This window comes from Macaca mulatta, chromosome 3 (genome assembly GCF_049350105.2).
Source record: "Macaca mulatta isolate MMU2019108-1 chromosome 3, T2T-MMU8v2.0, whole genome shotgun sequence".
Classification (NCBI taxonomy): domain Eukaryota; kingdom Metazoa; phylum Chordata; class Mammalia; order Primates; family Cercopithecidae; genus Macaca; species Macaca mulatta.
In genome coordinates this window covers 121,805,848-121,833,704 of record NC_133408.1, presented here as the reverse complement: position 1 = coordinate 121,833,704, position 27,857 = coordinate 121,805,848, and positions in this window count along the sequence as shown.

The following is a 27,857-nucleotide window of genomic DNA, read 5'->3' as shown; positions in this document are numbered from 1 at the left end:
AGGCAGAAGAGTGGCGTGAACCCGGGAGGTGGAGCTTGCAGTGAGCTGAGATCATGCCACTGTACTCCAGCCTGGGTGACAGAGCAAGACTCTGTCTCAAAAAAGAAATGGAACAAATAGAAAACAAATAACAAGATGGCAGACTTATGTCTTACTACACTCCATAATTACCTTAAATATAAATGGCCTACTACATCAATTAAAAGACATAGATTGGTAGTGAATACAAAACATGACCCAATTTTATGCTGTTTACAAGAAACTCTTCAAATTTAAGGATGATTAGGTTGAAAGTAAAAGGATGGAAAAAGATACTGCATGCAAACAAAACAAAGCAACTGTGGTTCTATTAATATCAGATAAAGTAGACATTAGAGGGAAGAAGATTATTTCAGGCTAAGAGCAGCATTATGTAATAATAAAAAGACCAACCCACCAGGAAGATATGATGATCATAAAACATGTATGCACCAAAAAACAAAAACAAGAAATAGGAACTCTAAATATGTATGGAAAAAAGTGAAACAGCTAAAAGGAGAAATGGACAGATAATCACCACATGCTCTCTCCTCAGAAACTGACAGAACTACCAGACAGGAAATCAGCAAAGATATAGAAGAACCGATCAACACAATCAACTATCAGGATCTAATTAACATATATAGAATATGCCACCCAACATCAACCCAATATACTTTTCTTTTCTCCAAACACCATGGACTATTCACAAAAACAGACTACATCTTGGGACATTAAAAAAGAAAAGATCATATCTTGGGACATAAAAAAAAATGTAAAAATACAACATATCAAAATATATTGAATGCACTTAAATCAGTACTGAAAGGGAAATTTATGATATTAAATCTTTAATTTAGAAAAAGACCTAAAATCAATAACTAAGTTACTACCTCAAGAAACTAGAACAAAAGAAAAATTAAAATCCAAAGCATGCAGAAGGAAGGAAATAATTGACCAGAAATCAATAAACTTGAAGACAGGAAAATAGAAAAAAACCCAAAAACTTAAAAAAAATACAATCGGCCGGGTGTGGTGGCTTACACCTGTAATCCCAGCACTTTGGGAGGCCAAGGCGGGTGGATCATGAGGTCAGGAGATCGAGACAATCCTGGCTAACATGGTGAAACCCCGTCCCTACTAAAAATACAAAAAAAATTAGCCAGGCGTGGTGGCAGGCACCTGTAGTCCCAGCTACTCGGGAGGCTGAGGCAGGAGAATGACATGAACCCAGAGGGCAGAGCTTGCAGTGAGTGGAGATCGTGCCACTACACTCCAGCCTGGGCGTCAGAGCGAGACTCCATCTCAAAAAATACATAAATAAATAAAATAAATAAATAAAAATATACAATTAATAAGACTGCCAAATATAAAAAGAGAGGACACAAATCACTGATATTCAGAATAAAACAAGTGACATCACTACAAATCCTGCAGCTATTAAATGGAATATAGTGAACAACTTTATGCTCATAAATTTGACACCTAGGAAGACATAGAATAATTCCTCAAAAGCACAAACTAGCAAAACTCAAGCAAGGTGAAGTAAGTAATCTGAATGGCCCTTTCAATCACTGAAAAATTTTAATTTGTAATTTAAAATCTCCTGAAAATAAATCTCCAGGTATAGACGGTTTCACTGGAGAATTCTATAAAACATTTAAAGAATTAATATGAATTTTACACAATGTCTTTCAGAAATAGAAGAGGAGGTAAGATTTTCCAACTCATTTTATGAGGCAAGCATTACCCTGCCACCAAAACCAAATGAAAATACAAAAGAGAACATAAGTCAATATCTCTCATAAACTTAGAACCAAAAATCCTCAACAAAATATCAGCAAATTGAATACAACCACATATAGAAAAAATTATACTCCATGACCAAGTAGGATTTATTCCAGGCATATAAGCTTTGTTCAACATTTGGAAAAAAAGTCAATGTAAACTACCATTTCATCATACCTACTAGATGAAAAAGAAAAAAAAAATGTATGATCATATCAATTGGCACTGGAAAAGCACTTGACACACTCTAACATCTATTCATGATAAAAACTCTCAGCAAGTTAGAAATAGAGAGTAACTACATCTTCTTGATAAAACAGTAACTACAAAACTCTTATAGCTAACATAACACCTAATTGTGAACAGCTAAATACAATATTTTCTAAAATGAGGAATAAGGCAAGGATATTTGCTCTTACTACTCTTTTTCAACATAACACTGGATGTTCCGGCAACTGAAATAAGGCAAGAAAAGGAAATAAAAGATATACAGATGGGAAAGTGAGAAATAAAACTGTCTCTAAGGCAGATGATACGATGCTGTATGTAGGAAATCTCAAAGAATCTACAAAAATTTCTAGAATTAATAGGCAAGGTCAGTAAGGTCTCTGGACACAAGATTAACATATATAAATCAACATTTTTATATACTAACAAGGAGTTTCTATATACTATTTTTTATGGGAATCAACATTTACAATGTACTTCAATTTTTAATCATGCCAAATAAAGTAGAATACTTATATTGGTATAAACTTAACAAAACATGTAGAGGATCTATATGCTGAAAATTACAAAATTCTGATTGAAAAAAATCAGATAACACCTAAATAAATGAAGAGGCACACTGTTCTCATGGATTGGAAAACTCAAGATAGTAATGATGTTTATTCTCCCCAAATTGATCTGTAGGTTTAATGCAATTCCCATCTAAATCCCAGAAAGACGTTTTGTAGACACAGACAAGCTTATTCTAAAATCTATTTAAAAGGCACAGGCCCTACAATAGTTAAAACACTTTTAAAAAAGAATAAAGTGAGAGCACTCATTTTACCTGATTTCAAGACTTATTATATTGCTGCAGGAATCAAAAGTATATAGTCTTGGCAGAGGGTTAGGCATATAAATAAATGGAAGAGAACCCAGAGGTAGATCCACATAAATATGTCCAACCAATTTTTGACAAAGGTGCAAAAGCAATTCAATGGATATACCGTAGCCGTTTCAACAAATGATGCTGAAGGCAAAAAAAAAAAAAAAAAATGTTGACCTAAATCTTATACCTTATATAAGTCAACTCAAAATGTATCACGATCATTTTCTATTTTCTTTTTTTGTTTTTTTCTTTTTTTTTTTTGAGATGGAGTCTCGCTCTGTCCCCCAGGCTGGAGTGCAGTGGTGCAATCTCGGCTCACTGCAAGCTCTGCCTCCCAGGTTCACAGCATTCTCCTGCCTTAGCCTCCTGAGTAGCTGGGACTACAGGTGCCCACCACCACACCCAGCTAATTTTTTGTATTTTTAGTAGAGATGGGGTTTCACTGTGTTAGCCAGGATGGTTTCTATCTCCTGACCTCGTGATCCACCCACCTCGGCCTCCCAAAGTGCTGGGATTACAGGCGTGGGCCACCACACCTGGCCACTATATTAAACATAAATGTTAAACTATAGAACTTTTAGTAAAAAAATATGGGAGAAAATCTTTGAGACATAGGACTAGAAAGGACTAGACTAAGATCTTTAGTTTGACTCTAAAACATAACACAGTAAAGGGGAATTGATAAATTAGACCTCATCAAAATAAACTACTACTTTGCAAAAGACCATCTGAGGAGAATGTAAAGGCACAACAGCTATTGACTGGGAGAAAATACTTGCCAACCATATTTCCAACAAAGTAGTATTTAGAACGTACAAAAAACTTTCAAAAATGATTTTTAAAAATCCAAACAGAAACATAGGCAAAATATATGAATAGACATTTGCCCCCAAACTACAGATAAAAAATAAGCACATGAAATATGTTTAACATCATTAGCCTTAGAGAAATACAAATTAAAACCACAAGAGTTATCAATGCACACCTACTGAAATGGCTACAGTAAAAGTGAATGACAACATCAAGGGCTAGTGACAAAGTAGAGAAAGTGGATTGCTCATATGTTGCTAGTAGGAATGTAAGCAGATACAATCTCTCTGGAAGGAAGTTTGGCAGTTCCTCATAAACTGAAATATGCAACTATTGTACAACCCAGGAATTGCATTCTTGGGCATTTATGCCAGGGAAATGAAGATATGTTCATAGAAAAATAAGTACATGAATGTTCATAGCAGCTTTATTCACAATAGCCAGAAACTGGAAACAACCCAGATGTCCTTTGATGAGTGAATAATCTTTGGTATATTCATATCATGGAATACTCTACAGAAAAAAAAAAAAAGGAATAAACTACTGATACAAAAAACAGCTTAGGTAAATCTTAAGGAAATTACACGAAGTGAAAAAGATGAATCTCCAAAGATTAGGATTTTATTTTTCTGCTTATAGATCTTATGGTTCTATTTATATAATATTCTTGAAATGACATAGTTGTAGAGATGAGGAACGGATGAATGGTTTCCAGGGGTCTATGGCAGAGGTGGGGTTGTGGGAGGGAGGGAGGTGTGTGACTATGAACCTCAACAGGAAGTCTCCTTGTGGTGATGAAACTGTTCTTTATTTTCATTATGTCAATGCCAATATCCTGGTTGTAAACATTTTACTACAGTTTTGCAAGATATCACTATTGGAAGAAATTAGGCAAAGGATACACAAGATCTCTTTGCATTATTTCTTACAACTAGTATGAATCTATAGTCATCTCAAAATTGAAAAATTTAATAAAATAATTATAGAAAACACTAAACATTTTGAAATCAGTAAGATAGAGACTGAACTAAATGACCTTTCAGGATCTTTCCAGATTTTCACAAATCAGTTTCCCCACATTTGGCAAGGCCTAAAGTGGTCACCTTGTATCTTTTCCAAGGAATAGTTTGTTGTCTCTGTTTCCTGTGTGACTTATGAGCTATGGTTCACACTGGGCAGAGGCTGATGCAGCCATTGAACAGCTCTGTAGTCTTGGGCCCCTCACTTTTTCTTTCTGTATCTCGGTGCTTCAGCTGTAACATAAGAGGGCTTAAATATCTCTAAATACCTTTCATCTTCAAAGTTCCAGAATTCCAGTCATTTTCTTTTGTATTTAGGTTCTACACCCAATAGAAGTGAAAAACTTCAGAATTGTAGGCCTTTAACACACTTTCCACATCATCTCCATCTCTGCTAACTTCTGCTTGATTCCCAGGCTGCTCTTACACCACCCCACCCTCCTCCCGACTACCAGGAAATACCCAGCCATTTCTCCAAATTACTGCCTAGAGTGTACAGTATTTTTGTGGGTATTGAAAACTGAAATATGAGTCCTGAAAAGGACAGAACCGGAAAAATCAAACTATGGTCTTTATACAGCATTAAGCTACCCCCATAAGACACATGTCCCTCCTGAGTATATATGTGGCAATCCCTTTCTACTTGGCCTTACATTGTGGGAACAAACACAATCTCAGATCAGATCACAGTTAGATGACAATCACATTTGTTAAACTGGGTGAAAGAAAAACACTGTTTCATTACTATCTGTTGTGCATCCTGCTCCCACAATCAGCATGGCTAGCCTCTGTATTGTTGACCTTTTAAAAAATACAGTACATTATTTCAGAAAACCAACCAGTAGAGATGCTCTCTATCTGAGGGAATGAGTGAGAGCAAGCTGGCCACTGGCTGGATTCTGTTGCTACCACTGATAAAATCCCTACTGTGATGTAGGTGGACTGGGCACCACTCCAAAAAGCCAGTGAGGGATGATGTTGGGCGACAGAGAACTTGGAATAAAAGAGGTAGAGAAAAGGAAGAAAGGAAAAAAAGATAGATGGACTTCAGTCCCTGAATGACTCATGTTGCCACATGATATACTAAAGAGAAGTCTGCTCAGGTTTTGTGTTTCGCTGCTATGATTGTCTGCAAACTTTCTACTGACTATGCTATCTTTTGACTCCCAGGAGTCCCAAATTTTATATGATTCTTTTCTCAACTAACTACATTGCATTGATTCAATACTACTACTTTGATTCTCCATTTTGAATTAGATGACAACATATAATTGAAAGTAATTTTCTGGTCAGTCCCAGTGTTAATAGATAAAATTGCTGAGATTCACATCAAAAGGAAAGAAACAAGCTACTTCATTCCCCTCGGCAGTGTAATCATAGGTAAATATAAAGCTCCCATGGATGTTTTAAAATAATGAAACTGATACAGGAGTGCTGGGAAGGCAAGAACCTGGTCCCTTTAAATGATAGGAAGGGGGGAAGGGAAGTGCTCCATGAGGAGGGCGTGGTCCCTGGCTAGAGCTCTACCCCCACAGACAGGCACTTCTGCCTTCCTGCCCAAATGTTGCATTTTCCAAGACCACCCTGGCCTGCCATGCCCCCATCCTGGGCCTATAGCAAGGCAGAGACAGGTGGCTGGATGCTGAGAGGAACGGATCAGCGGAAGAAGACACCAGCCGCTGGACAACAGGAGGACGTCAAGGTGAGCACACCCGCAGAAGAGCACAGGGGCACATGCAGGCACTTTGGCAGGCCATTTACCAGGGGGAGGAGGCGGGGTTTGGCCAGGACAGTCTGAGAGCCAGAGTCACTGAGCAGCCCAACTCCAAGGGAAGATCATCTTCCTTCTGGCTTCCCCATCAGCTCAGAGCTGCTTCCACTCAATAAAACTTTGTATTCATTCTCCAAGCCCAGGTGTGATCCGATTCCTCAGGTACACCAAGGCAAGAACCTGGGATACAGAAAGCCCTCTGTCCTTGAGACAAGGTAGGTCTAATTGACCTGGTTAACACAAGCCGCCTAGAGAAGGCAAAGAGAGCACCCTGAAACACATGCCCACTGGGGTTTCGGGAGCTGTAAACATTCACCCCTAGGCATTGCCGTGGGGTCAAAAGCCCCACAACCTGCCTGTCTGTAGGTTCCCCTAGAGGTTTGAGCAGCGGAGCACTGAAGAAGCGAGCCAGTCCCCCATCGCTTGCCCTGCGAAGGGGGGCAAAGGAACCTTTCCTGTTTCAATACTACCTGTAATATGAGGGCCACAGGTTAAGAAACACAGGATTCTTCTAGAAATGTTCTTTTGGCACAGGGCATTCACAATAATAAAGTCAGAGCTTTCAAGCAGACTACAGTACCCACCTCGGAGCATAAGGCATGAAGTGTTTAACGTGAGCACCTCTTATGTGCTTGAAGTAGTTCAGATGATAGATCAAATCCCAGATCCACCTCCTATGTCACCAAAAGACTTACCCTTTGTAAACATTAATTTCCTATCCACAAATTAAGAATAGTAATATCTGTGCCTTATAATAGGTACTTAAGACATTATATCTGTGACTATTGTTGGATAATTAAGGCAGCAGCAAATGAAATCCAAAACCAGATACATCTAGGTAGAGTGAGTCAAGAATTTTTAGAAAACTACTTTCACATGTGTATTCTTTTATTTCCATCTGATCCTGTCTTTCCAGAACTAGGGGTAGAAGCTGAGGCATTAAGTGAAAGAAAGAAACAACAGATAGACAAGAGGGAGCTGGTGAAAGAAAGCTATCCACTGTCTGGATTTATAATGACACTTTCAAATACTGTGTTTTCTTGTTCTTCTCTCTAGGTTCAGTTTCTCAGTTCTTCCCCGGCTTCTCATTGTAGTACTTATGGTGAGTTGCCTACCTAATAAGCACTCTCTCTTTTTTATTAACAAAACTCTGGTTTTCGTAAAGGACAAGCCCAGTTAAAAGTATCTGCCTCCTCACACCTCCTTGTACAGTTAACCAGAAGTAACAGTAAAGCTTAATTTCAGTTTAGTTAAAACTTGTAGGCAAGTCTTAGTCCTAAGGTCATTAGTTCTGGCCAGTGAGATTTAAGCAAATGCCTATGGGGTAGGTGGACCAAAAAATTGTGGTTTTTTCTTGTTCAGAAAGGAATAGATGCACCCTCTGCCCTTCACCACTGTCTCACATCTTTACCGCCTGAAATACAGATGCAATTGCCTACAGATGGAGCAACCATCGGGTAGCCAAGGGAACAAAAGCCACACCCCAAGAATGTGAGAACAGGGTTTGCATTACATACACCTAAATGCAATCCTATTTGATATTTTTGTACAGTCTGATTCCAAGTTCTCTCATCACATGGATAGCTCCTATCTTAGGTGCTTTTCTCATCCCAGAAGCACTCAGAACCAAGAGCAATGTTCCAGGCATAGCTGACTAGCCCAGAGGACCAAAGAAACTCCCAGTTCTGTCTTGTAAAGCTGTCATTTATAACGTCACTGTTGACGCTTAAACCACATGTATCTGTTTCTCTCTAGCTTTCTCTCATTCATTCTAGCTTTTTTTTTTTTTTTTAATATATTCAGGTACTTTAGGCCCTTTATATAGCTACTAAATGACTTTTATCTTGGCTAAAAACTACTAGACTATGGACACATGACTGAATCATTGCTGGCAATGTTGCTATTCCTTCAAAGGAAAAGACATCTTTTTAAGGACCACTAGGAAAGACTTGCCTGGACATTCTAACTGAACAAGTGAAATTCAACCTCAAGACTTCACTGTCAGTTCTGGTTCAACCCAGTCATTGACCCTAAGAATTTCTCACACTACTTCACTTATGATAGACCACTCCCTAGTTCCCATAGAATACTTTATTTTATTTTTAATTTTTTTTGAGATGGAGTCTCACTTTGTTGCCCAGGCTGGAGTACAGTGGCACATTCTTGGCTCACTGCAGCCTCCACCTCCCGGGTTCAAGCCATTCTCCTGCTTCAACCTCCTGAGTAGCTGGGATTACAGGCGCCCACCACCACGCCCGGCTAATGTTTTGTATTTTTAGTAGAGACAGGATTTCACTATGTTGGCCAGGCTAGTCTCGAACCTCTGACCTCGTGATCTACCCGCCTCGGCCTCCCAAAGTTCTGGGATTACAGGTGTGAGCCACTGCGCCTGACCACGATACTTGTTTTTTTTAAATGGATTGTTGATTTTTAGTTAAAAACAGTTCAAATGGCCTTAACTCTGTGAAAATTCAGGAAATTGCTCAATTTCTGTTCATTATAATGTGTCTAAATTTAGGTTCCCACAAAGAAGAGTGAGGCTTGACCAAATACATTGGGCTGAATTCTGTCAAAAGCAGAGCCTGAGGTGCAAACTCAAGTCAGGATGGTAAAGGTAAGGAAATAGTGAGAGCGAGGCAATGAAAGACCAAGAGTGATGGAATGCTGCGTGTTCAAATGTTGGTCAGTGCTTTCCAACGTAGCTTCTCAAAGAGACACAGATGTTTCCAAGTATATTCTCTGGGCATGTCAGTCTTCTTCAGATGCATAAGCACTACTGCCTGCCCCTGGAAGGGAAACAAGAGGGTAGTGCTATGTGGTCTTGGTCGCAGTGTCCATGGCAGTGCCCACCCCAGGTCTTACGAGCTGTGGCACATGAAACCCCAGGAAGGTAAGCAGAAAGTCAGGCAGTTACAACCATAGTCAAGTCATTCCATGACCCTGTCCTAAAGAAGCCAAGAGTTCCTGCTCCTGACAATCCCGGGGCTGTGCTCATCATCTGTAGTACCAGGTTGTTTAGAGTCTATAAATTCTGTGATTTACTCAGTGGCTGTCCAGTATAATTTTTACCACCACCAGATAGCTAGAGACTTTTTTTTTTTTTTTTGACAAAGAACCCTAAACAGGTTGAGGGGGGAAAAGGAAAGAATAAAAACTTAAAATGAAAGCTTCCAGAATGCTAAAAACAAAAGAAAAAAATAGGTGATAATTCCTAGAAATATCAGTGGATTAGAAAAATTAGCTTCACTGCACAGCCAGGCTATTATGATTGTTACTATTTAGTTGGCCTGGTTGATTTCTTCCAGGATTTATTGCCCAATATATTTTCTTTTGTAAGCACTTTATTTTTTACTTATTTTGTTTTTGTTTGCTTTTTGAGACAGGAACTCACTCTGTCCCCCAGGCTGGAGTGCAGTGGCTCTGGTCATGGCTCACTGCAGCCTTGATCACAGAGGCTCAAGCAATCCTCCTACTTCCGCCTCCCAAGTAGCTGGGAGTACAGGCATGCACCACCATGCCTGGCTAATTTTTTTAAACAATTTGTGGAGATGGTGTCTCACTATGTTGCCTAGGCTGGTCTATATTAACTACTGCACTGACAGATCATTCTAAATGTCTTCTTTCTAGAGTCTTTAAATACTATTATAATCCATTACATTAAAATTGTTGCTTCCACATGGTTAATGACACCATTTGTAAAGTCATAATAACCCAAAGCATAAATTCAAATATAAGATATTGAAAACATTTTTAAAAACTTTTCTATTTGTGTTTTATGATGCTTAGCATTCAAATGTCAATCCTCTCATGTAACTTTCCATAAGCAATTGAAAGAACACATCCTTGTCTGTGAGAAAAATACAATTGGAAGGAAGTTATACCATTAAAAGTTGCAAAATGCTTATAAATAACATCGCTTCACATCATGACCTCAAGCAAAAATTACAATTAGAATCCAGCTTCCAATCACCTATAGTCAAAATTGGCTTCTGATCTGAAATCTTGGCACAGATACCACCCTGTTACAACTGTCACAAGAATCACCTGGGGTTCCTATAAATGCCAGTGGACACAAAAAACTGCATGCTTGCAAATGTGGGAAGACCCCTGAATCTCATCCGAAGACCTGGGGAGGAACCAGGAATCTAAATGCTTCACAAGTGTATCAGGTGATTCTGTTGCAAATATCAACTTCTAAAACATATGTCTATGGGTACTCTTCAAAAAGGTGGTGATATAAAATCTAAAATAGATTACAGACCTAAACATAAAACACAAAGCTATGAAACTCTTATGACACAGGAGAAAATCTAGGTGTCCATGGGTTTGGCAATGATATTTTCAGACACAACACCAAAGACACAACCCGTAAAAGAAAGAATTGATAAGCCAGACTTAATTAAAATTTAAAAATTCTGCTCTGCAAATGACACTCTCAAACAGATAAAAAGACAAGCTACAAACTAGGAGAAATTATTTGCAAAAGACACATCTGATAATGGACTGTAATCCAAGACATACAAAGAACTCTTTAATAACAAGCTGATTTAAAAATGGGCAAGAGACCTTAGCAGATATTCCATGAAAGAAGATATACAGGCTGGGCGCAGTGGCTCACACCTGTAATCCCAGCACTTTGGGAGGCCGACACGGACGGATCACAAGGTCAGGAGATCGAGACCATCCTGGCTAATATGGTGAAACCCCATCTCTACTAAAAATACAAAAAATTAGCCTGGAGTGGTGGCGGGTGCTTGTTGTCCCAGCTACTCAGGAGGCTGAGGCAGGAGAATGGCACCAACCTGGGAGGCAGAGCTTGCAGTGAGCTGAGATTGTGCCACTGCACTCCTAGCCTGGGTGACAGAGCGAGACTCCACCCCCCCAAAAAAAAATACAGATGGAATATAAGAATATGAGAAGATGCTCTACATAATATGTAATCAGCAAATTAAAATGAGATACCACTTCATAGCTATTAGAATGATCGAAATACAGAATACTGACAGCACCAAATGTGGGCAAAGAGGTAGAGCAACAGGAGCTCACACTCATTGATAGAGGAAATGCAAAATGGTACAGTCACATTGGAGGACACTTTAGCAGTTTCTTATAAAACTAAACATAGTCTTACCCTATGATCCAGCAATTGCACTCATTATTTATTCAAAGGAGTTGAAAACTTATATCTACACAAAAACCTGCACACATTTTTACAGTAGTTTTATTCACAATTTTCAGAACTTGGAAGGAACCAAGATGTCCTTCAGTATATGAATGGATGAATAAACTGTGGTGCATCTGGACAATGGAATATTATTCTGTGCTAAAAAAGAAATAAGCTACCAAGCCATAAAAATATATGGAGAAGCTTAAATGTATATTACTAAGTGAAATAAGCCAATCAAAAAAGATTACATACTATATGATTTCAACTATATGATATTCTGAAAAAGGCAAAACTTATGGAGATAATAAGATCAGTGGCTGCCAGGGGATGGAGAAAAAAGGGATGAATAGGTAAACCTACAGAATGAGAGAAAATATTTGCAAACTAGCCATTTAACAAAGGATTATCAGAATATATAAGAAACTCAAAACAACTCAATAGCAAAAAAAAAAAAAAAACATAAATAATCCAAAGATGCCTGAATAGACATTTCTCAAAATCACATAATTTCAACAAATATATGAAAAAATGTTCAACATCATTAATTATAAGGGGAATATAAATCAAAACCACAATGAGATATCATCTCACTCCAGATAAAATGGCTATGATCAAAAAGACAAAAAGGAACAGAAGCTAGGGAGAGTGTGGAGGACAGGGAATGCTAGTACACTGTTGGTGGGAATGTAAATTAGTATAACCACTGTGGAAAACAGAACAGAGGTTTAGTTTTTGAGGTTCCTTAAAAAACTAAAAACAGACCTACCATATGAACCTGCAATCCCATTGCTGAGCATATATTCAACAAAAAGTCAGTATATTGAAGAGAAATTTGCACTCCCATGTTTACTGCAGCACTACTCACAATAGCCAAGATGTGGAATTGGCCTAGGTGCTCTTCAATACATGAATGGATAAAGAAAACGTGGTTTATACACACACAATGGAATATTACTCAGCCATAGAAAAGGATGAAATCCTATCATTTGTAGCAACATGGATAAAACTAGAAGTCATTATGATTAGTGAAATAAGCCAGACATAGAAAGATAAATATCATGTTATTACTCACATGTGGGAGCTAAAAAAGTTCAAAACCACAATGAGATACCTTTTCATGCCAGTCAGAATGGCGATTGTTAAGAAGTCAAGAAACAACAGATGCTGGTGAGGCTGTGGAGAACTAGGAGCACTTTTACACTGTTGGTGGGAATGTAAATTAGTTCAATCATTGTGGAAAACAGTGTGGCAATTCCTCAAAGACCTAGAACCAGAAATACCATTTGACCCAGCAATCCCATTACTGGGTATATACCCAAAGGAATACAAATTATTCTGTTATAAAGATACATGCATGCATATGTTCATTGCAGCACTATTCACAATAACAGAGACATGGAATCAACCCAAATGTCCATTGATAATAGACTGGATAAAGAAAATGTGGAACATATACACCATGGAATATTATGCAGTCATACAAAGGAGTGAGGTCATGTCCTTTGCAGGGACATGGATAGAACTCGAAGCCATATCCTCAGCAAACTAATGCAGAAACAGAAAACCAAACACCACATGTTCTCACTTATAAGTGGGATGTGAACAATGAGAACACATGGATAGAGGGAGGGGAACAACACACACTGAGGCCTGCGCATGGGAGAGAGCCTCAAAATAAATAGCTAATGTACGCAGGGCTAAATACCTAGGTGATGGGTTGATAGGTGCAGCAAACCACCATAACACGTTTACCTATGTAACAAACCTGCACATCTTGCAAAGTGTATCCCAGAACTTAATTTTTTTTTTTAAATGTTGATCTTGTGGAGGTAGGGAATAGAATGGTGGCTATCAGAGGCTGGAGAGGGTAGAGAAGATAACAAACACTAGAACTCATTCCTTCTATCTTACTATATTTTTTGTATCCACTAAATATAGTCTACAGGCGCCCGCCACCTCTCCTGGCTAATTTTTTTTTTTTGTATTTTTAATAGAGACGGGGTTTCACCGTGTTAGCCAGGATGGTCTCGATCTCTTGACCTTGTGATCCACCCACCTCAGCCTCCCAAAGTGCAGGGATTACAGGCGTGAGCCACCATGCCCGGCTAGCAGGGAAGTTTTAAAACTCAGTTCTTGGCCGGACTCGATGGCTCACGCCTGTAATCCCTGCACTTTGGGAGGCCGAGGTGGGTGGATCCCAAGGTCAGGAGATCGAGACCATCCTGACTTACACGGTGAAACCCCGTCTCTACTAAAAAGTACAAAAAATTAGCCGGGCTTGGTAGCGGGCGCCTGTAGTCCCAGCTACTGGGGAGGCTGAGGCAGGAGAATGGCGTGAACCCGGGAGGCGGAGCTTGCAGTGAGCTGAGATCCCACCACTGTACTCCAAGCTGGGCGACAGAGCGAGACTCCGTCTCAAAAAAAAAAAAAAAAAAAAAAAAAAAAAACAACACAAAACTCAATTCTTTAAGACAGCCCCACCCACTTCTCCACTGGAGTTAATGCTTGGGCTCTGGAGGTTTATCCAATGCCTGTGCACAACTTCCGCCCATTTTGTGCTGGCCCGCTACTCCAGAGATGATAGACTTCCTCTGTATCCCCTTCTGAGCTGACCATTCATTCGCTGCAGCAAAGCCAGCTGAATGGCCCACCCTGGCTCCTTTTTCTTTTTGGTCACTTCCTCAGGATGCCAAATCGCCCCGAAGTCAGTGAGTTCTCTCTAACCTGGGTTACATAAATGGCCAATTTTTGAGGCATGTGGAAGGCTAGTGGCTCTTCTGTCTTCCTCTGGGGACAATGAAGGACACCAAGACATCACTCTGTCCTAACATCCTTTGTGACAATTACTATCCCGTGGCTCCCACGCCACAGAAGCACAGGAAACAGCTGTGAGTCTGCTAACTATCGAAAGGCAGGACAGCACGCTCAGCTCAGGGCCCCCCAAACTTATCTCAGGGATGAACTTGCCACCCCGCATGCCCTCATCCCAGCCTGCTCTACCACACTGACTGAGGTGGTGTGGAGCAGAGGAGCAGTGAGGCAGAGAGGGCCGATGGAAATCTACATGCTGCTTTTCTTCTTCAACCTCGGAATCTTCATCTGGTCTGGAGACTGCGTGTACGAGAAGGAGAAAAAGCTTATAGTTTATTATCAGTCTTTTCCGATCTCCAATCAAAAAATCATTATTGTACTCTGCTTCTTTTGCTGATAATCCCTTAATAGAGGAATTCCACTGGATAAATACAGAGTATGAGAAAAACTATACTTGACATATAAAGCCATTATGCTTATAAATATATAAATATATATAAATATATAAATATATACACACCTAAATAAATACATATGTGTATTACATAATACAGAGAGACTAAGTCTAAATTAATATACAGCCAATATCCATGGAAACAATGTCTATCAGAAAACACATCTGAAGGTTAACAACCATGTGGCAATGTGTACATCTTTTTTTTTTTTTGAGACAGAGTCTCGCTGTCACCAGGCTGGAGTGCAGTGGCGTGATCTCGGCTCACTGCAACCTCCACCTCCTGGGTTCAAGCGATTCTCATGCCTCAGCCTCCCCAGTAGCTGAGATTACAGGCACGTGCAGCCACACCCACCTAATTTTTGTATTTTTAGTAGAGACAGGGTTTCACCATGTTGACCAGGATGGTCTCGATCTCCCGACCTTGTGATCTTCCTGCTTTGGCCTCCCAAAGTGCTGGTATTACATGTGTGAGTCACCATGCCTGGCCTGTACATCTTTCGTTATGCTTGTATGTATTTCCCAAATTCTGTACTCAGAGTACATATTCTTTTATAACCATAAAATAAGTAAATAATAGTTTTAAAAGTTACTGTGTTAGGCACAGCAATAGACCACTATATCCACATTCCATGGCACCTAATTGCTTTTGTAGTAAAAATGGGAAGAAAATAATAAAAATGTATACAGTAAATGATTTTCCCCAAAAAACATTTTCCTTTCTGACATTGCAAACAAACTGCTTGAGTTATAAGCACAGGTTGTTTTTATACAGTGTTTTGAGGCATTCATGATGCAGGCTTATATTGCAGTCCCATTTGGGAGTTAAGGCAAATGAGCTACATTTTTATGTGTTTGTTCCATGTTTTATTTTTACAGACTACTTTCTGAAATCAGAAATTGTCTTGTTCCGGTGAAAGAAAGCCTTCAAATTGATATAAGTTTTTAAGTCTCTGGATGCACAGTTTGTTTTTTGAAAGGGTGCTGAAGAGATGTTCTCAGCCAGGATAGGAGCTAATTATAGATGAAGCACTAGCGACTGAAAAGAGCCAGGGATCCAGGAGGGGTCATGCAGGAGGTGGGGAAGGGACCCCCGCTCACTACCGGCCCGCCACTCCATCCACCTGCAGTTCACTCTTTGCTCACATTGTTCTTGGTTAATGTTTTAGAGACAATAGAAGCTGTTACATTTAAAAGAAAAATGCCTGGTAGGATGCAGTTTGTAAACAAACCAGAAAAGCACTATAGTCTTTTGAATGATTTGGCAAGAGATTGGTGAAAGCATTTGGATGGATTCCAAGAAGCATATTGCTGTGTCCAAATGACTAACTGCCAGTGACTGGTAGTGAGCTGATCTGTGTTAGTTCAGGGCCTCCAAAGACCTGCTCACAGGTGAAGAATGGTGAGTTTACATTCCTATTCTAGACCAGGCTTCTGACAGATCTCCTAGTTACAGAAGGAGGGCTTTTCATGCTTAATCGCTGGTCTTGGTATATAAAACCTATGATATTTTGGGAGACATAACACCAAGTGAAGTTTTTTGTTTTTGTTTTTGTTTTTAAATCTCCCATGGTAGCTTAAGAAAATAACCCATGATAAAAGGATAATCTTTGGCCTCTGTTGAGCCAAAACAGAGAACAGGCAAACTGCACTGGATGTGAACATGCCATCATGAGTGGTTTTGTTTCTGTTTTTGTTTCCTTTTTGAGATGGAGTCTCATTCTGTCACCCAGGCTGGAGTGCAGTGGCACAGTCTCGGCTCACTGCAAGCTCTGCCTCCTGGGTTCACGCCATTCTCCTGCCTCAGCCTCCCGAGTAGACTGGCTGGGACTACAGGTGCCCACTACCACACCTGGCTAATTTTTTGTATTTTTTGTAGAGACAGGGTTTCACCATGTTAGCCAGGATGGTCTCGATCTCCCGACCTCATGATCTGTCTACCTCAGCCTCCCAAAGTGCTGGGATTACAGGCATGAGCCACTGCACCTGGCCCATTAGGGTTCTACCGGTAGGTAGTTCTATGGGAGTAAGGAACATGGTGAGGTAAATGCTGAAACAACATATTTTATCTAAAATCAACTCCAAATCTAGCCTTCTAAAACTCTTACCCTGTTGATATACTGAATGTAATTTGCTTGAATCCACTTCAGCACAGACAGCATTATGTATTTGTGAGTTATGTAACTATAGGCAATTAACTTTTTTGAGAGATTCTAATTACAAATTCATACTACAGAAGTGGTTAACAAACCTTTGAAATACTCTCATCAAAAGGCACACTCCTAATCCAGCTACTATTAGTGCTTCAATACTACTGTCTTAATTCCCAAGTTCATCAATCAGTATAAATGGTAAAATTAGTATTTCTTTGATGAAATGAACTGTGTTTACAATATGTGGGTTGCCTAGAAATACTGGACTGATACCTCTATCACTGCATGAAGGTAGCATAAGAAACTGATGAGTCCATCAGCATACTACCTTAGGATTAAATCTTTTGGCCTAGAATTCCACTCAGTCCTATGCCTACCTCTTAAAGGAGTGTTCTGTTGCCTTGGTCAATCCAAAATTCACATGAGCCAATCCAAAATTAACCCGAGCCTTCTTAAAAACAATAATCAGTTTTGCATTGAAGGGAAACTTTCAGGCAAACGTTGTTAATGAAGTACTTAAAAGGCCATAGACTAGAGTGTCTCTTGAGGACTGACACTGATCCATCCGTCCTTATTGGGCAGGACTTCCCTTCAGGAACTCCAGTAACTCCAGACAGAGGCTTGGGGACAGAACTTATATCTCCCTGGGCCTAAGCCCCTAGAGGGAGGGGTGGCTGCAGTCTCTGTAGACCAACATACTTAGCCTTTCCTCCTGGTAGTTCTGAGGAATCTGAGCAGCCCAGCTAAGTGGGTTTCCCCCCAGCAAGACACACCCCCTCCACCAAGGGACAAAGTGCTTCATTGAAAGAGTCCTGTTCCCCATGCTATCCAACTGGGTGAGACCCTCCAACAGAAGCTGTCAGACACCTTATACAGGAGTGATCCTACTGGCATCAGCTTGGTGCCCCTCAGGGTCAGAGGTCCTAGAAGAATGAGCAGGCACCCATCTTTACTGCTCTCCAGCTTCCTTAAGAGACATCTCCAGGTGCAGGAGTGAATCAGATGAATAGGGGCTAAAGTGAACCCCTAGCAAATGGCAGCAGCTCTACAGAAGCGGGACCTGACCATTGAAAGAAAAACAAACAGCAACAACAAGCAAAAAAAGCCCCCATAAAAACCCTATCCAAGGGGCAGCATCCTCAAAGACTGAAACTAGACAAACTCACAAAGATGAGAAAGAATCCACAACAAAAGGTGGATGCTGAAAACACAAAAGGCCAGAGTGCCTGTTCTTCTCCAAACGATGGCAATGTCTCTCCACCATGGGTACAGAACTGGACGGAGGATCTCATGGATGAACTGACAGAAGTAGGCTTCAGAAGATGGGTAATAAAAAACTACACTGAGCTAAGGGAACTCAGTGTTCTAACCTAATTCAAAAAAGCTAAGAAACTTGGTAAAAGCTTAGAGGAATTGCTAACTAGAATAATCAGTTTAGAGAGGAATATAAATGACCTGATGGAGCTGAAAAACAGCACAGGAACTTTGTGAAGCATGCACAAGTACCAATAGTTGAATCAACCAAGTGGAAGAGAGGACATCAGAGTTTGAAGACTACCTTACTGAAATAAGGCATGCACATAAGACTAGAGAAAAAGTTATGAAAAGGAATGAACAAAGCCTCCAAGAAATATGGGACTTCATAAAAAGATCAAACCTATGATTGATTGGAGTACCAGAAGGAGATGGGGAAAATGGAAACAAGCTGGAAAACACACTGAAGGATATTATCCAGGAGAACTTCCCCAACCTAGTAAGACAGGACAACATTCAAATTCAGGAAATACAGAGAACACCACACTCCATGAAAACATTAACACCAAGACACATAATCATCAGATTCTCCAAGGTCGAAATGAAGGAAACACTGTTAAGGGCAGCCAGAGAAAAAGGCCAGGTCACCTACAAAGGGAAGTCCATCAGACTAATAGTGGACCTCTCAGCAGAAACTCTACAAACCAGAAGAGATTGAGTGCCAATATTCCACATTCTTAAAGGAAAGAATTTTCAACCCAGAATTTCATATCCAGCCAAACTAAGCTTCATAAGAAAATGAGAAATGCAAACCTCTTCAGACAAGCAAATGGTGAGGGATTTTGTTACCACCAGGCCTGCTCTGCAAGAACTCCTCAAGGAAGCACTAAATATGGAAAGGAAAAGCCAGTACCAGCTACTGCAAAAGCACACCAAAATATAAAGACCAATGACACTATGAAGAAACTGCATTAACTAGTGTGCAAAATTACCAAGTAGCATCATAATGGCAGGATCAAATTCAAACATAACAATAGTAACCTTAAACATAAATGAGAAAAATGCCCCATTTAAAAGACACAACTGGCAAATTGGATAAAGAGTCAAGAGCCATCGGTGTACTGTATTCAGGAGACCCATCTCACGTGCAAAGACACACACATAGGCTAAAAATAAAGGGATAGAGAAAAATTTACCAAGCAAATGGAAAGGAAAAAAAAAAAAAAAGCAGAGGTTGCAACCCTCGTCTCTGACAAAACAGACTTTAAACCAAGAAATATCAAAAAAGACAAAGAAGGATATTACATAATGGTAAAGGGAACAATTCAACAGAAAGAGCTAACTATTCTAAATATATATGCACCAAATACAGGAGCACCCAGATTCATGAAACAAGTTCTTAGAAACCTACAAAGAGACTTAGACTCCCACACAATAACAGTGGGAGACTTTAATACCCCACTGTTAGTATTAGATCAATGAGACAGAAAATTAATAAGGATATTCGAGACTTGAACTCAGCTCTGGATCAAGTGGACCTAGTAGGCGTCTACAGAACTCTCTACCCCAAATCAACAGCATATACATTCTACTCAGTGCCACATGGCACTTACTCTGAAATCGACCACATAATCGGAAGTAAAACACTCCTCAGCAAATACAGAAGAACTGAAATAGTAACAGTCTCTTAGACCACAGTGCAAGCAAATTAGAACTCAGAATTAAGAAACCCACTCAAAACCACACAATTACATGGAAATTGAACAACCTGCTCCTGAACGACTCCTGGGTAAATAGTGAAATGAAGGCAGAAATCAAGAAGTTATTTGAAACCAATGAGAACAAAGAGACAACCTACCAGAATCTCCGGGACACAGCTAAAGCAGTGTTAAGAGGGAAATTGACAGCACTAAATACCCACATCATAAATCTAGAACTATCTGAAATTGACACCCTAACATCACAATAAAAACAGCTAGAGAAGCAAGAGCAAACTAATCCAAAAGCTAGCAGAAGAAAAGAAATAACATCAGAGCAGAACTGAAGGAATTAGAGACACGAAAAACTCTCCAAAAGAATCAATGAATCAAGGAGCTGGTTTTTTGAAAAAATTAACAAAATACATAAACTGCTAGCTAGACTAATAAAGAAGAAAGGAGAGAAGAATCAAATAGACACAATAAAAAATAAAGAAAATATCACCACTGACCCCACAGGAATACAAGCTACTATCAGAGAATACTATAAACACCTCTAGGCAAATAAACCAGAAAATATGGAAGAAACGGATAAATTCCTGGACACATACAACCTCCCAAGACTAAACTAAGAAGTTGAATCCCTGAATAACCAATAACAAGTTCTGAAATTGAGGCAGTAATTAATAGCCTACCAACCAAAAAAACCCAAGGACCAGACAGATTCACAGCTGAATTCTACCAGAGGTACAAAGACGAGCTGGTAATCATTCCTTCTGAAACTATTCCGAACAACTGAAAAGGAAGGACACCTCCATAACTCATTTTATGAGGCCAGCATCATCCTGATATCAAAACCTAGCAGAGACATAATCAAAAAGGGAAACTTCAGGCCAATATCCCTGATGAACATGGATGCAAGAATCCTCAATAAAATACTGGCAAACCGAATCCAACAGCACATCAAAAAGCTTATCCACCATGATCAAGTGGGCTTCATCCCTGGGATGCAAGGCTGGTTCAACATATACAAATCAATAAATGTAATCCAGCATATAAACAGAACCAAAGACAAAAACCATATGATTATCTCAATACATGCAGAAAAGGCCTTTGATAAAATTCAACATCTCTTCATGTTAAAAACTCAATAAACTAGGTATTGATGGCACATATCTCAAAATAATAAGACCTATTTATGACAAACCCACAGCCAGTATCATACTGAATGGACAAACACTGGAAGCATTCCCTTTGAAAACTGGCACAAGACAAGGATGGCCTCTCTCTCCACTCCTATTCAACATAGCATTGGAAGTTCAGGGTGATCAGGCAAGGGAAAGAAATAAAAAATATTCAGATAGGAAGAGAGGAAGTCCAATGGTCTCTGTCTGCAGATGACATGATTTTATATTTAGAAAACCCCACTCTCTCAGCCCCAAAACTCCTTAAACTGATAAACAACTTCAGCAAAGTCTCAGGATACAAAATCAATGTGGAAAAATCACAAACATTCCTTTACACCAAAAATAGACAAGCAGAGAGCCAAATCATGAATGAACTCCCATTCACAATCGCTACAAAAAAGAATAAAATACCTAGGAATACAGCTAATAAGGGAGGTGAAGGACCTCTTCGAGGAGAACTACAAACCACTGCTCAAGGAAATAAGAGAGGACGCAAACAAATGGAAAAACATTCCATCCTCATGGATAGGAAGAATATTGTGAAAATGACCATACTGCTCAAAGTAATTGATAGACTCAATGCTATTCCCATCAAACTGCCATTAACATTCTTCACAGAATTAGAAAAAATTATTTTAAATTTCATATGGAATCAAAGAAGGCCCAGTATAGCTAAGACAATCCTAAGCAAAAAGAACAAAGCTGGAGGCATCACATTACCTGACTTCAAACTATACTACAAGGCTACAGTAACCAAAACAGCATGGTACTGGTACCAAAACAGACATATAGACCAATGCAACAGAACAGAGATCTCAGAAATAACACTACACATCTACAATCATCTGATGTTCAACAAATCTGACAAAAACAAACAATGGGAAAAGGATTTCCTATTTAATAAATACTGCTGGGAAAACTGGCTAGCCATATGCAGAAAACTAAAACTGGACCACTCCCTTATACCTTAAACAAAAATTAAGTCAGGATGGATTAAAGACTTAAATGCAAAACCCAAAATCATAAAACCCTAGAAGAAAACCTAGGCAATACCATTCAGGACATAGGCATGTGCAAAGATTTCATGACAAAAACACACAAAAGCAATTGCAACAAAAGCCAAAATTGACAAATGGGACCTAGTTAAACTAAAGAACTTCTGCACAGCAAAAGAAACTATCATCAGAGTGAACAGGCAACCTACAAAATGGGAGAAAAATTTTTGCAATTTACTCATCTGATAAATGTTTAATATCCAGAATCTACAAGGAACTTAAACAAATTTACAAGAAGAAAACAACCCCATCAAAAAGTGGGCAAAGGATATGAAGAGACACTTCTGAAAAGAAGACATTTATGAGGCCAACAAACATATAAAGCAAAGCTCAACATCACTGATCATCAGAGAAATGCAAATCAAAATCACAATGAGATACCATCTCATGCCAGTCAGAATGGCAATTATCAAAAAGTCAGGAAACAATAATTCTCACGAGGCTCTTGAGAAGTAGGACTGCTTTTACACTGTTGGTGGGAATGTAAGTTAGTTCAACCATTGTAGAAGACAGTATGGCAATTCCTCAAGAATCTAGAATCAGATATACCTTCTGATCCAGCAATCCCATTACTGGGTATATACCCAAAGGAATATAAATCATTCTACTGTAAAGACTCATGCACATGTATGTTTATTGCAGCACTATTTACAATAGCAAAGATATGGCACCAACCCAAAGGCCCATCAATGATAGACTGGGTAAAGAAAATGTGGTACATATACACCAAGGAATACTATACAGCCATAAAAAGGAATGAGATCATGTCCTTTGCAGGGACATGGATGAAGCTGGAAGCCATCATCCTCAACAAACTAACACAGGAACAGAAAACCAAACACCACATGTTCTTCCTCATAAGTGGGAGTTGAACAGTGAGAATACATGGACACAGAGGGGAACATCACACACCAGGGGCTGTTGGGGGCTGCGGGGTGAGGGGAGGGAACTTAGATGATGGGTCAATAGGTGCAGCAAACCACCATGGGACATGTATACCTACGTAACAAACCTGCACATTCTGCACATGTATCCCGTTTTGTTTTTTTAAGAAGAAATTTTTTAAAATGACAAACTTGTCAGGAGGAAGAGTAGTTGCAACATTGAACAGATATATATGTATATAACACCTTTTCAAAATTAATTTAAAAAATAAATTATTTTTTTAAAAGGTCATAGAACCAGCCAGGCATAGTGGCTCATGCCTATAATCCCAGCATTTTGGGAGGCTGAGGCGGGCAGATCACGAGGTCAAGCAATCAGGACCATCCTGGCCAACATGGTGAAACCCTACTAAAAATGCAAAAATTAGCTGGGCGTGGTGGCACATGCCTGTAGTCCATGCTACTCAGGAGTCTGAGGCAGGAGGAATCGCTTGAACCCAGGAGGCAGAAGTTGCAGTGAGCCAAGATCGCACCACTGCACTCCAGCCTGGCAACAGAGCAAAACTCCTTAAAAAAAAAAAAAAAAAAAGCCATAGAACCAAAATTCACAGATCTTAAAGAATAGATTGAATCTGCTCTGAGACCTATTATTAGCCTTATTGCTAATAAATATTTGTACTGTGACAAAATGTAGTCTAAATCTTGCTTTCTTTGTAACATGCCATCTAGTAGGAAAATTGTGGAGGAGACCTAAAGTCTTCGCCTACTTTTACCTAGTAGGGGGCACTTGCCCTTTAAAACACACCCACACCCATTGTGAACAACCAAAATACATGATTGGTTTACTTCAAGCACATATCTTCATCTCAATCATAGTGGCAGAATACTATGTTCTGTGCTAAATTTTGGATTGTCCTCAAATTGTACATTTTTTTCCCCTCAAGAGTAGATTCTGTACCAATGTCTAAACGTCACCCTTACTAGCAGATGCCTTACAAATATATACACCCTAATTCAATTTAGCATGACTATGAATAATCAAATCAAAAATCATAGAAGAAATTAACACTTACGATGACCACTCTCAACAAATTTCATGTTCTCCCTACAGCAGAGAACACTGATTGCCTTTTTGAAGACTTTTTACATTATTTTCATTTTATAGACAGATCAACATGACATGAATTTTCCTCATATCAGATGCTGACTTGCAAGCCTAATTATATCCATCAAAGTGTTATTGAGTTTTCTCATTTGATTTTCCACACAGCGGCAAAGAGAGTGGCGATCTAGTTATTTTCCAGGGCATAAGGTTAAAATGCTATAAAGTTGATGTTAGTAACTGTGGGAATAAAGAGAAGATGGTAGTATGTCCAGGTTTATTTTTATTCCATTCAGCTGCTTGAATTTTATGTTTCAAAACTGAACTACAACTGGGCATGGTGGTTCACGCCTGTAATCCCAGCACTTTGGGAGGCCGAGGTGGGTGGATCACTTGAGGTCAGGAGTTCAAGATCAGCCTGGCCAACACGGCTAAAACCAATCTCCACTAAAAATACAAAAAAATTAGCTGGATGTGGTGGCATGTGCCTGTAATCCCAGGTACTTGGGAGGCTGAGGCAAGAGAATCGCTCAAACCTGGGAGGCGGAGGTTGCAGTGAGCCGAGATCCAGCCACTGCACTCTAGCCTGGGCAACAGAGCGGGACTCCATCTCATAAAACAAAACAAAACGAAAAACAAACACACACACACACACACACACACACACACACACACACACACACACAAACAAAACAAAACTGCCAACTACCTTCGTACCCTGCAATGTGATGTTTAAGAAGATGGCAGAAGACAATCAGCAAATGCTTGGTGCATCCATCTGAAGCACCTACTTTAGGACTGGCCTAAGACAAATTATGGATTAAAGCTGGGTGACTTTCCAACTTCCCCTTAAGTAGCCTGTAAGAGCAAGATGATAGATGCTACTGCCACTATTTTGGTTGACAGATGCCTGTTAATTAGGATAAGTAAACTGATATCTGGGAAAATACTATATTCAACTCAACATAAGATCCTGAGGGCTATTTCTAGTAAATCTCTAAGTGAATTTCAAGCTTTCCAGTTTCCCAGCTTCAAATTGAAAGCAATTATATCTATCCATGTTTTTTTAGTCAGGGTTTTCTAGAGAGATAGAACTGATAGTATACATAGAGAGATACATAAAAAGAAATGTATTAGGGGAATTGGCTCACTTGATTATGGAGGCTGAGAAGTCTCACTGCAGGCCGTCTGCAAGCTGGAGAATCAGAAAACTCAGTAACATGGCTCAGTTTAAGTCCAAAGGCCTTAGCGCCAAGGAAGCCGATGGTGTAATTCTCAGTACAAGGCTGAAGGCCCAAGAACTCGGCGGGGCGCGGGGGGTCGGGGGTGCTGCTGATATGGGTTCAGGAGTCCAAAGGCTGGAGAACTTTGAGTTCCAAAGGCAGGAAAAGAAAAGCATCCTGATTCCAGAAGAGAAGGAGAATTCACCCTTCCTCTGCCTTATTGTTCCATATAGGCCCCCAGCCAATTGGATGGTGCTCGTCCACATTCAGGGTGGATCTTCCCCACTCAGTCCATTGACTCACACACAAATCTCCTTTAGAAACATCCTCACAGGCACACCTGGGGCAGCCAAACCATTTTAATCAAAAGCAAAACCACCTGAGATTAATTTCAGCAGAAGTGGGATAGGCTGAGAGCCTACAGAATTATTGAGAATAAACAATGTTTTACCAGCTGAGTATTCCTTAACCCAGTCAAGTTGCTAGCCTAAAGCAACCTTTCACATATTGACATCAGATGTGATGGACTCACTCAACAAACACTTAAAGCACTCATTGAGTAACTACTATATTCAAGGCACCTTGTTAAGTTTTAGAGGTCCAAGTGGTTGCAATCTATCAGACTTACAATTAAACCTTAATGGAAAATATAAAAAGTAGAAAACAAAGGATCTAATTCAAAGACGGAAAAATACAGGGATTTGTCAAAAAAAAAAAAGTAACCCTTTTTCAAATAGTATTTGTCCATTTTTTTGAACCTAAAATGTAGGTCTTAATTTTGGCTGCTCATGAGAACTACTGATGATTTGTTTGTAACAGTACTGGTCAGTGCCCACGGTCATTTCTTGTTCCCCCTTCCAGAGCTACCTAATTAGAATTTTTTTTTTTTTTTTTTTTTTTTAAGATCAGTGCCCACGGTCATTTCTTATCCCTACTTCCAGAGCTACCTAATTAGATTTTTTAAGATGGAGTCTTGCTCTGTTGCCCAGGCTAGAGTGCAATGGCATGATCTTGGCTCACTGCAACCTCTGCCTCCTGGGTTCAAGCGACTCTCCTCCCTCAGCCTCGTTGGTAGCTGGGACTACAGGTGCCCGCCACCATGCTCAGCTAATTTTTGTATTTTTAGTAGAGACAGGGTTTCAGCATGTTGGCCAGGATGGTCTCAATCTTCTGACCTCACGATCCGCCTGTCTTGGCCTCCAAAAGTGCTGGGATTATAGGCATGAGCCTCCGCGCTTTTAGAGGAGTGGGGAACAGGCTTCTATATGCAAAAAACTCTGTAAGTGATTGTGGTATGCAGTGGGCATTGAGAACCACTGACCCAGCAAGGCAACTGGGGAAGGAATGTTAGTTTTTCCTTTCTCCCCTTCCATTTTCTGAGACTTTTGTTACCAAGTTCAGCGTAAGCTCAGTAGGAGAGCTACTTGCCAAAATGTCCTTTTTATTTGGAAGATTGGACATGATCCTCAAATCCACGTTTCCCTCAAATGGCTAATGATCATGGCAGTCAAAAAGAGACAGAGAAGATAAGAACTTAGACTATAGTGTAAGATGACCTGAAAAAATCTGATTAAAGGACAAATGTTGTAATACCAGTTCAAAATTTGCTTTGCTGTGCTTCAAGCTGAGAATGGGATCTGTATTTACTCCTCATGGCATTCATCTCAGGAGGCACTGTACTTTCTACGGTTTACACTCAAATCCTGTAGAGCAGCATTGCTTCTGCTGTTGTTCCCATTTTGGGCTTTCTCAGTTTATACTTTTTCATGAAAGCCACTCACTCTTTGTATTTTGTTAGATGTTATTTTTAATTTAAAAATGGTTAAATCATTTATTTACATTGTGTCTTTGGAGGGTAGCACACCTGGCTTAATTCTTAATTCCCCTTACCATAGGACATTTCCCTCTGAGAAGCCCCCAGGTCATAATTATCATCTTTCCCCCAGCTCTTCTTGGTCTTCTTAATAGTACTCCACACTGTTAACACTCCACGTGTTCTCACTCCATTGAATGCAATTCAGATTTTACTGTGTAATCATGGAATTCTGAATGCATAATAAATACTGCCTTTGCTGTTATTCCAGGCATTTATGATTTGTCTTCCCAAGTAGATGGTAAACATTTTGTCTGCTAACTCGTAGTTCTGCAAATTCAAGAAAGGGCTGGGCTTTGTCAACTTTTACTTATCAAAAACCCCCACGTTCAATTGCCCCTGACCCCATTGAGGGTTCCTATTGGTTTTGCAAGTAAATAGAGAAAAAGGAATCATTTTCTGAAATATCTACTTAAAAGCACAAAATTATCATCATTTTTCCAGGTATTAAATGTTGCTGCATGAATCCTATTATTTCCAAGAAGCGTATTTTTA